This window comes from Copadichromis virginalis, linkage group LG7 (genome assembly GCF_057382275.1).
Source record: "Copadichromis virginalis isolate Kocher_CV1m ecotype Utaka linkage group LG7, C_Virginalis_male_GT1.1, whole genome shotgun sequence".
Classification (NCBI taxonomy): Eukaryota; Metazoa; Chordata; class Actinopteri; order Cichliformes; family Cichlidae; genus Copadichromis; species Copadichromis virginalis.
In genome coordinates, this window is record NC_140624.1 from 2530710 (window position 1) to 2544963 (window position 14254).

At 42.6% G+C, this 14254-nt stretch overlaps 1 protein-coding gene and 1 pseudogene across 1 annotated transcript in view; one reads left to right on the forward strand and one right to left on the reverse strand.

Annotated features, from left to right (window-relative positions):
• cdh13 (cadherin 13, H-cadherin (heart)) overlaps positions 1-14254 on the forward strand; it is a 436452-nt gene that overhangs the window by 66480 nt on the left and 355718 nt on the right. The gene's annotated exons all lie outside the window — the stretch shown is intronic.
• Positions 7133-12079, reverse strand: LOC146704183 (E3 SUMO-protein ligase KIAA1586-like; annotated as a pseudogene).

Genomic DNA, 14254 nt, shown 5'->3' on the forward strand with positions numbered 1-14254 from the left:
GGACCTCTGAGAACGTAATCAAACACAGACACTCGGCTGGCTAAATGCATCGGCTCCTTAATCAGCACAACAGTCTTCAGCCGCACTAACATAATTAGAAAAGGGCGTCGCTAATGATCAATCAGCCTTTTAACACAGGAAACTTGCATTAGGAGGCACAGTGTGCCAGTGCAAACCTCCAGTAATATTTTCTTATAATGCAGCGCTCTCACTAAGCCAGTGTAGATGTTACATTAAAAATCTTTCACAATTTAATTACAACCAAATGCAAACAATGATATTTCTAGGTGACCCCCAAAGTTAGATAACTCCAGTTTCATTGTTCAGCATTAAGCTAATAATCGTGATAACAAGACCAAACTTTCAACACAGCTCAGGTCCTGCTGCCCACAAACACTCTGCAGTGGTTTCATGTACAAGCACTGGGCAGGAGGAGTACGGAGCAGGTTTTTTTTTTTTTTTTTTTTTTTTTGGGTGGACTGAGAGGAATCGTTTGCTTTTGAATCCGAGTCAGATTAGAGGGATAATGATCGTTTTCAGGACGAAGGATGCACGGCCCGTATCTAACCTGGGCCAGGAGTACCGGTACATCCGCGCTGACACCAGGCTGACATGGAAGTTCTGCATACAAGAAGGGGAATTAGCTGGCTCATTTTCTTTTTCCTAAAGAAGCTGACATCCTTCAGTGTTTGCAACAGAATGATGGGGATTCACTGGTGTCTCCTACTGTGATGTGCTGAGGAGCAACATCAGAGCCGGTGACACCAACAGGCTGAATAAACCGATTAGTAAGGCCTGCTCGGTGACTGGCTGCAAGGTGGACACATGTGAACCTGTGGAGAAGAGGTCACTGAACAGACTGTTAGCCGTCATGGATGAGCATGACTGCAGCAGCAAATTACTCTGGATAAAGGACAGATGCAAGAAATACTTTGTAACACACATAGTAACTCTTGAAACACGTGTCTAGGACAGTGTTTCCCAACCTTTTGGAGCCATGCTGCAAATTTCACATTGGTATGTGCCGTGTGATTTTTCTAATGTCACAAAAAGCACACTGATCATTTTCCCTGCTCACCAGGGATAGAATTGGCTCAGTTTGTCCCCAGTATACCTTTCTTGCTTTCTTCTGAACACTACTCATGCTGGGCTGTCGTCTGGGTCGGAACTTTCTCAATTACCCTGCATTCATAACAGTCATGCTGCAATTGCTTCTTCATCTTGTGTTTTACTGGCAGTTGGCAACCCATTTAATTGAAGCAGCTAGTTGTACCGCCCTCTAATGGAAGAGAATGTAATTGTTGTAATTGCTTAGAGGAGCAGTCCTCTGCACTACGGACCGGTTTATGTCCGATAATATTTTGATGGATCGGCCTTGAAGGTGTCGCAGAGAAATACAACAAAATTAAACCAGTACTGGTACCAAAAAAACTGAAGATTTATTCATAACACAGACTCAGGGAAACCCTGAAAACCATGAGTTTCATACTCGAGCCTCAACTCTCGTGGCCTGGCACCAAACGACTCACGAACCGGTACTGGTCTGTGGCCCAGGGGTTGGGAACCGTTGCCTTAGAGTACCAATCAGGTGGAACCAGATAATCTTCCACGGCACACCTGATCATTTGTCATAGCACACCTGTGTGCCGCGGCACAGTGGTTGGAAACACTGATCTAGTGGATACTAATCTGTGCTTTTACAGCACGTGTCATCTGATATGTTTCACTATGTTTAATAAAACACTCGAAATTTGATTTTTGATTTGATGATTTTTAAACATTTGACATATTCCGATGTTTTACAGTTCATTATTACTAGGGGTGCAACGATACTCGTATCGATATTGAACCGTTCGATACAGAGCTTTCGGTTCGGTACGCATATGTATCGAACAATACAACAATTTTAATTTATTTCATCAACTTTTCTTCTGACGATGCTGTCTGTGTTGAGAGCTCAGTGGATCTGCGTTCGACTACTCCGCCTAGGCTGCACTGTCGAGTGCAGATCCACTGAGCGCAGCACAAGCTAGCAAGACAGAAGCTAAGCTCGTTGCAACATGGCAAATTGAACCTCCCCCACCCTCATTCAGATCTGGCCTTTGGAACTATTTTGTTTTTCATGTGACGTATGACCCTGAAGGTAAGCGCGTCATGGACTAAAGTAAAACAGTATGTCGGATGTGCCATGCAGTGCTCAATTGGTGGGAACTAGTGTGTTAGTGCAGTTAGCTCGTTAACGTGTTGGCTGTCCAGCCCCATGCACGGGGATTTGCCGTGTTGTGGCGTTAACGTCATTTCAGATTAACGCTGACAGCACTAGTGGGAACACAACGAGTATGACTGCACATTTACACCGACATCATCCTAGTGCAAAGACAAGTGGAAACAGACAAAAACAACAAGCAGCATGCTACAAACTTTACCCGAGTCATTTAGACAGCCGTTAGCACAGGATTCTCCTTATGGGGACCTGATATGTTTAATATGCTGCTGAGAATATAGCCCAGAAGAAGCGTATAGTAGAGCTTTTATTTTGAAAGAGCCATTTCTTTGTAATAAACTCTCTTTTCCAAAGATGAGGGATTTCTTGGTCAGATTTATTTTTATTTATTACTTTGTTGTTTCAGCAACATTAAATTTAAAAACTGTACTTTTGAGTTAAAATATATATTTATAATTTTAATAAATGACAAATTAAAAAGGCATGAACATTTTTTTTTGTATCGAAAAAAATATCAAACCGTGACACCAAAGTATCGAACCGAACCGTGAATTTTGTGTATCGTTGCACCCCTAATTATTACATGTGACTATTTTTAACGATAAACTATTATCATAAAAAAATAATTTTATAATTATTTTTAAACTAGTAAAACCCGAGGCTGATTCTAACAGTGAGAATTCTACATATTTAATAAAAATCTTATACTGCTATCCATCTTTGTAGCAAGCTGTAGCTTATGGGCATCACCTGGTGCACTGCCAAAGCACTCAACTAAGGCTCTATAATTTTTATTCTGGGAGTGTCAGTGCATATAACTCAATAGACCCCTGACAATAAGTATTTGGATCATGTGGTCTAGTGAACCAAGGAAAGCTCATCCCAGACCAAATGGTATGAACTGAAAGATTCAGGAAGAATACGTCTGCCTTTAAACTGCTAATAAATATTCGATTAATAAGTACACACCGTGTATTTGATTCTCACAGCAAAAGAGATGTCAGCACACAAATACACACTTACACACACACAGCACACAAAAATTAACCTCGCATATACTTAAAACAAGCCACTCAGATCAACATCGGTTATAACCTATGATTATAAAGTACTCCATCACAACAGTGCATGTGTAATTTTCTCTATTGCGATTGCTCTTATATCAGGAAATGCAGAGTAAGGCTGTGGTATAATTATGATGTATGTCAACAATGAGGCTGTGTTTTGATTGCTTGTTCACTGAAGTGCTGGGACCTAAATTCTCCTTCTCCAGAATTAACAAACAGCCTTCTCACGCTCGTCTCTCTCGCTCTGTCTCATCCTTTCCCAGTAGCTACCGCAACCCTCGTTTAAGTTTCACAGCTCTCGTCTCGTGCTTCCTACTTTATTCCCACTGAGCTAATTTATTCTGGTTGATTGATTATATGGTCAAAGGCATTTCTGCTGTCTGTTTGTGTGTCTTAGGCCATGATACTTATAGTCCGAGTCAAAAGTGTCATGAACCGAAGTTCCCCGTATGGAAAAGAAATAGTAAAAACTTATATGTGATTACTCATGAAAGTGGCCACTTTCTCATTACTTTCATACATTGTTTTAGTAAGTATCCAAAACATACAAGTTTCATTATATAATTTTTCAAGGGATCTTATATCTGTTTTCACTCTTATATGCTTTTCATACAAGTTTCACACAAGACAGATACAAACTTTATAAGATTTATATATATATATCTTTTCCATATGGGTCAGTACACAAGCTGGACCCAGAAGCAGAGACAACACGCACAGGAGTACGAAAAATAAACTTTATTTCAACTAAAGGTTTCCCAGAAGGGTCAAAGGAAAACACGCGAGAAACTAGAAAAACCAAGGGACCGGGGGATGAGTTACGCAGGAACGCAGTAATCGGGACTGTGGGAGGCTGCAACAGAAAGAGGAAGAGAGTTACTGGGGGGCGGGGAAATAGCAGCATACGTGGGGGAGAGTATGAGTCTTACAGTCAAAGTGGGGCCGTGGGAGCCGGAGGGAGGGGTGAGGGTCCGCGGGGGGAGCTCCAGGAAAGTAGAGGTGATTGGTACCGGAGGCGATCCAAACGGATCAGATCCAGACGGGCAGGTGGCTCAAAAACACGGCGAGCTGTTACCACTGTGAGACGACTAACGGACTGGCGTGGAGCAGCTGGATGGGCTGGATCAAATAGTCCACCTGATAATCGCCTGAGATGGGATGCAGGTGTGGAGTTAACAGCTACACCCGTGGGTGTGGGCATCCCATCAGCTCCTCGGACACCGGGCCACGGACCATGACAAAAAGACTGTCTTGTGACGTAATGCTATGCTTTGCAACACTGAACTAAAGTTCATTGCCTAGTTTTTTGAAGACACACCACACACAGAGAGTGAAAGTCCAATATTTCAGTGCATTTAGTGTCATTTTGAAAGAGTCTCCAGTATTTTTCCACTACTGTCTTTGAGTATTTGACTTATTTAAGTCTCAATATGCAGGATTGAGACGGAAACAACCAAAAACAAAAAATGATTTGTACATTTTTTAAAGAGTAATTAGGCCTATGTATTATTTACTGAGTATGTATTTAGCTTCACTGACTTTCACAGAAGTGTAATCATAGAAAGGATGTTTCCCAGATGTCAGGATTGTCCCACGGTGGTTCAGCTGGAATTATGAAACCACTGCTCATCATTCATGTCGTGATAGAGTTGCTTTTAATGTGAGGACCTTCAGGCCGATCCTTTGCCTCTGTAAAGATTAAAAATGATATACAGGCCATTTCTATAAAGAGCGTTCTGGAGGAATGGAGCTAGACCGGATGATTCAGAGACAATGTAGGTGTGTGTTGTCCCTGAATTGTCCGTCAGCTTTATTTCAGTGGTTGTGTGTATTTATCACCACCTTTAAGTGCTCTCAAAGGGTGCCATAACTGCTATAACTCTGACTAATGGAAAACAAAGACAGGGCCAAGTCAGGTAGGACGCCGTGTCTCTGTCTGGTACGTCATCTTTCATCTTGACTTGGACGCTAAAGATTACACGATTCTGTAATGATGATAATAATAACATTTATTGAAAGGATGTCGTGACATAGGGCTAAATACATCCTACCGGCGCACAGCCCCCACCATCATATTCGCTGTTTATAGAAAAGACACAAAGTTGTGCGTGTGTGATTGTGCATTGATTTCAGTGTCTCTAAAATGCCTTAAATTGTCTATTACAGTTTATAGATTTGTATAAGAGTCAGAGACAAGGTGGGAAATGCGAAGTTGTTACATCGACTGAGAAATAGTGAAAATGAGCAAAGTAGTGAGAAAGCATTGATGTGCAAATAAACGGCGTACATTTCCGCAGCCTTCACTGCAGAACAACTAAGCTGTAGTGCCTCTTCACCTCACTGTGCAATACCTTTTGTGCAATACTTTTGTAAATAGTCAACAGTGCAATAGACTCAATACTTGAAATGTGCAATTCACTTGTATTTTTATTTTTTATTCCTATTTATTCTATTTATCCCCTTTGTATATTTTATTTATATTTGTCTCTGTATTTATATATGTGTGTGTGTGTGTGTGTGTGTGTATATATATATATATATATATATATATATATATATATATATATATATATATATAACAATTCTGTAACTGTAACTTCGGTCGTTGCTGTGCTTTTTGGAAGTCGAATTTCCCAGAGGAACCCACCCGAGGGATTAATAAAGTTCTATCTTATCTTATCTTATCTTAGATAAACTTGTTTGACCTTTGAGCGTGCTCGGTGAAGGGAAAGTAGATATAAAGACAGAAAGTAGAGAAAATAGCTTCACGAGGGCTAATCAATCAAGCGCAGGGCGCGGCTGTCCAGATATGCTTTTCAAATTCCCATCTCGCTCTGCTCATCTGAGCTCTTACACCAGAACAGGCATGGTGGTACTATATGTGTCAGGCAGTGATGCTATCTGATTGCATTTCTCACACTCTTGTCTCACAAGAATACTCGCAGTACGAAACTTCTTTTTTTGATGGTTCATAGACGGACAGCATGACTCTTCCTTTCCTCTTAGTTCCACATGTGCACAAAAATACACTTTAGCTTGCAGAAAGCATCTAAATGTGTGAATGCGTCGCCTGTTACTCACTGTAGCTACAAACACTCAGTGCTTTAAGTGGCCCAAAAGAGGTGCCGGTACTCTATTTTTTTTCCGCCTCCCCTGAGGTAACAACAACTATATTGAATGGGTTTTATATACAACAGTCAACAGACAACCTTATACAAAATAATAAATCATTTTATTAGTTTGTGGATTTGCTTGAGCTAGAAAGAGCTACTGAACATAAATAAAATGTGCAAAAAGATATTGAATTTTTTTTTTTAAACAAAATGTATTTTGCTCTCTCTTGAGTCCCTGCTGCTATCAGCAGCAGCACTTGTAAAGTGTACCTGCAGAGCTTGGTAGTTCTCCCATACTGCTTTCACTGTTCTCTCACTTGAAGCAACCCAACGCACTGATAAAACACGGCCTATCACAAGGAGACGTTGTCCAACATTGTGAGCACTCTCGGTTAACTCCCTTTGGTTTTTTTGGTGATGCATGGTAGAGGGAGTAAAGCTGATCTAAGAATATTTTAAAGTGGTTGATTCCTCCTACCTCCTTCAAAACATCACAAACTGCCAGTTCCAGTCTGTGATTGGAACAATGCCAGACAAACAGGTAAGGGAATTTAGAACAAAGCTGTGCAGCAACTCCTGCTTTCCTCCCAAGCATCACCGAGGCTCCATCACAAGCAAATGCCAACAAATGTTCCTGTAGGTAGTGAGGGTCAAAGCCATTATTATGAAGACATCCTAACAGTGCTTCAGTGATGTCCTTTGCTGTGGTCCCCTGCAGCTCAATCAGTTCAAAAAATATTGTCTGGATTTTCACTGGAAATAGCTGACCGCAGGCACACGACAAGCACAGACTTTCCACTTATTGTAGTGGATTCATCAATGAGCACACACAATTTTCTTTCATTCATCACTATGTCATTGACTACCTTTTTCATTTCAGCTGCAATGTGATCCAGTATATTTGCACATGAGTTATTAGAGTGCAAAACTCTGCCCATCTTGACACCATTTAAAACTTGCAACTGGACATCTATTGGCATGTCTGTAAAGGCACGCCCATGCTTGCCAATCTTATAAGCTGTTCTAAACACATTGCAAGTTGAAGCGTAGTCAGCCTTTCTCATATCTTCAATGTGTTTTTGCATTGTATTTTGTGTTGCCTTCTCTTTTATTTCAACTGCTTTCTTGTGATAAATTGAGTCTCTCTGCTCTTTTATTTTCTTTCGTAGTGAGTTTTGTTGTGCAGCCTTGTCCCTTCCAAAAGACGAGATTAAGCACCCACTCCACTCCTGCGACACTCTCTGCCCTTGCTGCATATCCACGCGAGCACAAACTTGAGTACACACACTACAACCCAACTTTTGATTTCTGCTGATCAGCCACTTGTAATTTGTGGAGAAATACCGGACTTGTGCTTGGGACCAACATTCTGGCCACTCATGCTCGCTAACGCGGCTGTTGTCGTCGGTAGAAATGGTGTCATTCTCGTCGTCGCAAAAAGTGCCGTCGTCCGCGGCTGCGGCACTAGTGCAGCTTTCATTAGCTTGCGTCTGACCTGCAGCGATATCATTCTGGCTTGGTGGGGTGTCAGCCAGCGAGTCCTCTGATTCTGACCATGTTCTTTTACTACTCAGAGTCTGATGCCAGGAGAGCATATTAAGTGTTCATTGTTTTTGTATTTTAACCGAGCAGCTGTTTGCGCGTTTTACACACACTCTCCGGACTACGTTGAGTTGTTGACATGACAACGGCAAAAGCGACGCATGCGCTTTTCACTTGTAAAACACATTGGTGTATGGGTAATGTAGTCTCTGCTCTCGGTGGGACGAATTAGGAAGCGTGCTTGTGAAGGGCGCTCTGAAAAGCGGCAGCGCAGCCAAACAATTATAACAGATGTGCAAATGAGAGTACCGGTACGCTAAAAGCACGTCCTGGGCGCATGGAGAGGTGGCGGTACTCTCAAGAGCTATATTTAGAAGTGGCGGTACTGAGTACCGGCGCGTACCGGCCCACTTAAAGCACTGCAAACACTTGAATATACAGTGAGGCGTAGGGACTGACCTTTTACTCCACGTGCTTGTGCAACAATTGCCACTTTCAGTCCAAGGTGGCTGGTTTGAGTTGTGGATATCTGTGTTATTCAGACATGCTGTCTTTAACCCAAGGCTGCTGTAAATGATCTTTTTCTTTCAGTTAGAATAAAGTGATTGCACACATTTCTTTTAGCTCATTAGTTCATTAGCTTTAGTGTGGATTTCTTTGTTTGTTTTGTGCAAAGATAACTGCACTATGAACACCTGTCAGATGGTCTGTGGCTGCCTGATGGCGGTGGTTGTCACAAACTGAAACTCCTTTGCAGGTAAATAAATCAGCTGTCCCTCTCTAATGGCAGTGTTAATGGTGTTAGTGTTTGCTGAAGAGCTTTGATGGTCGTCCTGGGATTGCCCATTTGTGTGAATGGCCATTGTGCAGCCAGTACGTCTTTGTGTACATCTGCCTGCTCCTGCTTTGCACACAATCAGCAGTGGATGCTGAAAATCCCAACACAGCAGGTGAGCAACCATCACAAAAGCACGGCACAGTTTCCACAGATCAGCCGCAACTTTAAACCATCTGCCTACTGTTATCTACATCATTCTTTTACCATCTGTCAGCCCAGACAACGATGCACTCGCACCTCGACATCCGCAGATTTTTAAAAAAGAAAACCAGATGCATAAGCCGCTTCCTTCCATTAGTCCATGCAGCACTTCTGACACTCCTGGAGCCAGTTTAGGTGCTTTGAACATGGAATCTGCACTGTGCTTAACATTCCCACACAAAGCAAGCAGCAGTACATTGTGTGTCCTCTGACACGTTTTCAGCAGTTTGTGCTGCAGTTTGTGGAACCACACAGGCCAACCTTCACTCCCGTGCACATCTGGGAATGTTTGGCACCCACGGCACTGATACCAGTTCATCAACTGTCCTTCCAGGGATAACTTGTGATCGGCACTTTAAGAGGCTTGAAAACTTTCTCCGATTCTTTTTTGTCCAACATGAAAACAGCTCTGCAGCGCTCCTGCTCATACACGTGTGGACTGTCACAGGCTATAAGCAGGTAAACAACCAGGAACAAAAACAGTCGTGCATAACAGATCTTATAATTACAGTAGATATGCAAAGAGATACTCTTTTTATTCTATTCAGGAGTTGTGATTGTTTGACACACTCACCCAAAAGCATGAGTGCAAAGACGCGTTGTTCTGGAAGCTGGAATTTGCTGTGAAATTCTGAGTGATGTAATTGTGCGTCTGAATGGGATAATAGGATGATGCTAACATTAAAAATAATTGCTCTATTTACGTTATTTTTTTGTTAGCGTTTTCAAAGAAAGGATGCAAAAGCTTTTATGAAATTTTTAAGGGTCTGAAGTGTCTTTATAATTACCGTGTTTCTACATTGTCCATGTAGAAAAAGGCTTTCTTTGTTTGCTGTTTTTCTCCTCTGCTCAGCTCTGGATGTATTGCACGAGAGTGCTTTCCAAGTTTTATTTATGCCTCCAGGTAATGTATTTTGACAAAATCTTCTCTCCTACCAGCAGGGCAGTAACAAACTCAGCCAGACATCCAGAGCTGGAGCTCTGACCCTGGATGTCTGCTGGGTGAGTCATCTTGTTGTTTTCTGCCTTTTTAGTCTTGAGTGAAACTTCCACTGTGGACAGAAATCCTTGTTTCACACGCTAAAGAATCCCATCTAAGAATTTTGGGCTGACTTTTAACCTGGAAAGCTGAACGAGTCCACAGATTCCTGTGCTACAAGTTAAAATAATAGGAGAAAGGAAAGGAACTATGATTAATCACTTAACATGCATTCAGTGCTTACAAAAGCTTCCTCAAGGGAGAAGCAAATGATTCACAGTTCAGCCTTGTGATCTGTCTCTAGCCCTGAGGGGTTTGAATATAACTTCCTTTCCTGCTCTTTTATCAGACATTTTCTCCTCTGGCCTTTTGTTATAGAGAACAGTGGATTGGCTGTCCCAACACTGACCCCCATTTCTCTTCTCTATTCAGTTGCAGGCTCCAGTGTCTAATTGACCCAGTATCTCTTTTTTGTCTTCTTCCATTCAAAATAGATACACATGCTCCCACGCACACAGTTAGAAACACACGCACACCGTCCACACACCACTTGGTAGTAGATGCCAACTGGTGTGAAGGTCACTACAGCTGCTAGTAGCAAATGAGCAAAATCACTTTGTCCCTCTGCTTCGCCAATCAAAGCCCCCTCCAACTGTGGCGGGAACCCTTTAATTACAGTCCCCACTTCAACAATGTGAGCATGTTAATGATGTTCCACATTCTGTGCTCGCTGGCACACCCTCTAATTATGTCCCCACCCTTCAATAACACGGTTATCAGTGGAGCGAGTGCCAGAGGTTTCCCCGTGACACGCCGCACACCCCCGCAAGCGCCGTCTCAGGGCAGAGTTATGGTCTGTCAGAACAGGCACTTAAGATGTGCTCTCCAACCACCCTGGAAGTAAGCCGTTCTGACTGGGCGTAGCACGAGGCAGGGTAAAAATCAGGGCAAAGTGGGGATAATGGAGGATAATGGTGCACCTTTGCAGGCTGCTTCTTCGCGCGCACACTGATGTGGCATTGGGTTGTTCATACGAAAAAGGGTCAAGATACGTAGCTGCCTTCTCACCTCTGCAGTCACAACACAAAGTGAGTGTGAATGTCAGACTGGAAACTTCACACAGGGTGTAAGCTGCCTGTCTAATGCTGGAAAGCTGCAGGGAGGTGAATACTCGGATGCTATCTGACCCTCGGACATGCAGTTTGGGTATAGCATAAATCGTTCCTAATGGGCAGCTCCTCCGGTGACTACGGCCTTGGCAGCGGATGAACACTCAGGTAGCCTACCCCACTGTTCCCCAGTGACCTGAAATTTAGCTCCTCATTACTCTATTGTCCTCCTTCCTGTACCTCCAGGAAACAGATGAATTGCTCTAGCCCCAGTCGTCGTAGTTCGGCTGAGGCTGGATGCAGTACTGGGCATAACTTTCACCCAGCGCTGCAGGAATTGCAACATGCATGCAGCAACTACTACAAAGTTTGAGGTGTGAGGAATTTATGGTCGCACATTCGCTGTCCGCTGCACTCCTGGGATGGGCTCTGTAAGTTCTAACATACAAAGAGTATTAACAAAACACTGAAAAGTGTCCACTGCATGCTGTATTTTCTTATCTTTGAAGTTACTTCACGGTGAACTCCAGTACTCCACAGGTACTCCAGTACCAGCTTCCAGTCAGGTGCAGTCAGGATCTTGGAGGACTGCACGGGACCTAAACTCCACTTTATGCACACCGGACCTGAAAAGCTTTTTTCTTATGCACAATCAAACAATGAATATATTCATCAAAAGTATAACAGACGCAGTAATAGCAGTTGTATAATATTTTATCTGGTCCCTTTCATATACGATGGGAGAAAACGAGGTTTGCTAGGTCAAGTCTGAAACTCGAATCCTGTCACAGGGAAAAAATGGACGTCATTTTTGAAACAGGTATCTAGTTAAAAATTAATAAAACAAGAACTTTAAACCATTGGAAGCATATCAGAGAATAAGTGTCCTTACATACCTGGGCTCTGTCGGTATTGCCGGGTTCCTTCCTCTGCTCACTAATTCAAGCTGTGAACCCGACCTCTCCTCTCTGTTTTCCAGCTGACTTTCTCCCTCCTTTGTTTTCATGGTCTCTTGCTGTTCTTCTCTGGGGTATCTGTATTGTGACAGGTTGTGCAGTCTGAGTGGTGCTTGACCCCAGTTCAACCTCTGCTACTGTCCTGCATGCTATTCATTTATCTCCAGCCAGGCAGCGCGAAGCCTTTTCTTGTTCGATTACAGCGCACTGATTCTGAAATCAAACGACATCATAGCATCTTTGTGTGCTCGAGCGAGTGCGCTAACAGACCCGTACCTCTCGTACGCACGCACACATGAAAAGCAATACTGCGCTCGAGCACAAAAGCTCCTCCACAGTGCTGTAAAGTGAGCTACATGACTGACCAGGATCAATTTGACATATTGACTGTAATTATTCCAGTGAAGTCTGAGATTTAACCTCGAGTGTAATAACGTCAGCTACTCAGCAGCTCCAGAATAGCACAAGAATAAACAACGCAGGCTATATTTGGAAGCTTTGAGAGGGCTGGAGAGATAAACTGCGTGTACTAGCAAGTCTTATTACATGTAAACCTGACTGTGTAATTGTTTTCTCTAAAACTGCACCAAGATGTAAATAAGGAGACACACTGATAATTAGATAGCACCTTTTCCCACCGCCTGCAGATTAAAACAGAATCAAGGAGAACGTTTTTCTTTCTTCAGATGTCATGGCAAAGAAAACAAAGAAAAAAAGAATATGTAGCATCGTTCCTGTGGCAAATATTTCAGAACGTTTTGCTCTCATTTCTAGATTAACCTGAACACATCTCTAATACTGTGTCCAGAAGGTTCAGCTAAAGAAAATGCAAAAGACTGGAATTTCTTATCTTTATCTTTAAACACAGCAGCCGGTTTAATGACAGTGATGCTTTATCAGAGCCTTATATTTGGTGCTACATCATATTACTTCACCGATTTAAAAACTGTGCTCCAGCACCAACAGTGGAAATGAGCGAACTAACACACACTACAGCCCTTCAGCATGACTGAACCCAACCACCTCGGAGCCCAAAGTTTAGCACGATTCCTGCAATCATCTTGTTTTTAATTAAAAATGGAAAATTTGCAACAGAAGCGTCCACCACTCCTGCTCCCCACCACCTGCTCAAGTACAATTACTGTTTCTTTTTCTTTACCAAAATCCTTTATCCACAGATTTTGTCAGGAAACGATACTTTTATTTTGCAGTTGTGATACAAAGTAACAGGAAACCATCACTGGTAAAAGCAAAACAGCTGGATACATTTTCAGCTTTTTTGTGACCCTCATCACAAACACAGCGAGCTGAGGTATTTAAAGCATAGTGTCCTTATTTTTCTTATGAATAAATGAACCGAGGATCAAATTTGAACTGAATCGAGTATGATAGATCGAATCCTTATGGATTGGCAGATTACCGAAATTCCCACCCTCAGTGTTCAAGGCGCTCTTCTTTAGTACGGGCGAGTCTATCAAGATTCATTTCTGGATGTATTAACCAAATTTAAAAGCCTCTGGCACCATTTGTAAGTCTCAATTTATAAACCTTACAAAGTGAACTGCTAGTGTAAATCAAGTGAGTCACACTTGTACCAATTGACCTGTGTGTACTAACAGACATTTACAAGTGGCAGCTATCTGACTGTGCGCTGACCTCACATCTGCAACGTGTCATTTAATCACAAATAGAGCTGACGAGCTGGATGCTGGCCAGCTGATGTAACTCTGTATGAGCGGCCATAATGAGAAAGGGACATGCAGTCAAGCACTGATACTCTGCTGTCACAGAAGCGGGGGAGAGGTTTCTCAGGAAGTGACATTTTTATCCATAATGACAAGGGCTGGCAGATGTACAGTATCCATCTGAGTGGCCATAATGAGCAAAGGCAGACGAGTGGTCAGGCGCTCGTGGTACACTACGATGGAATACAAAGGAGAGGCAGGGGGCAAGTTTTCTTTCAAGTATTGATCACAGCCCTGATGTATAGCAACTGTCGGAACACGCACTATCAAGCGCCGATGCTGTACGCCGTTTGTTTTAGAGTGAAAGCTCATACTTGGATGGCCTCTGCTCCTATAACGTTCCAAGCAGAGGACCTCGAAAAGATTCAGACAGTAAGTGAATATTAAACGTCTTTGACGACATCCACATAAGCTTAATTATGGAGACTGCCTGTGTTAGACGGCTAACTTATTCCAGCAATTGTTTCAGACAGAATTTCA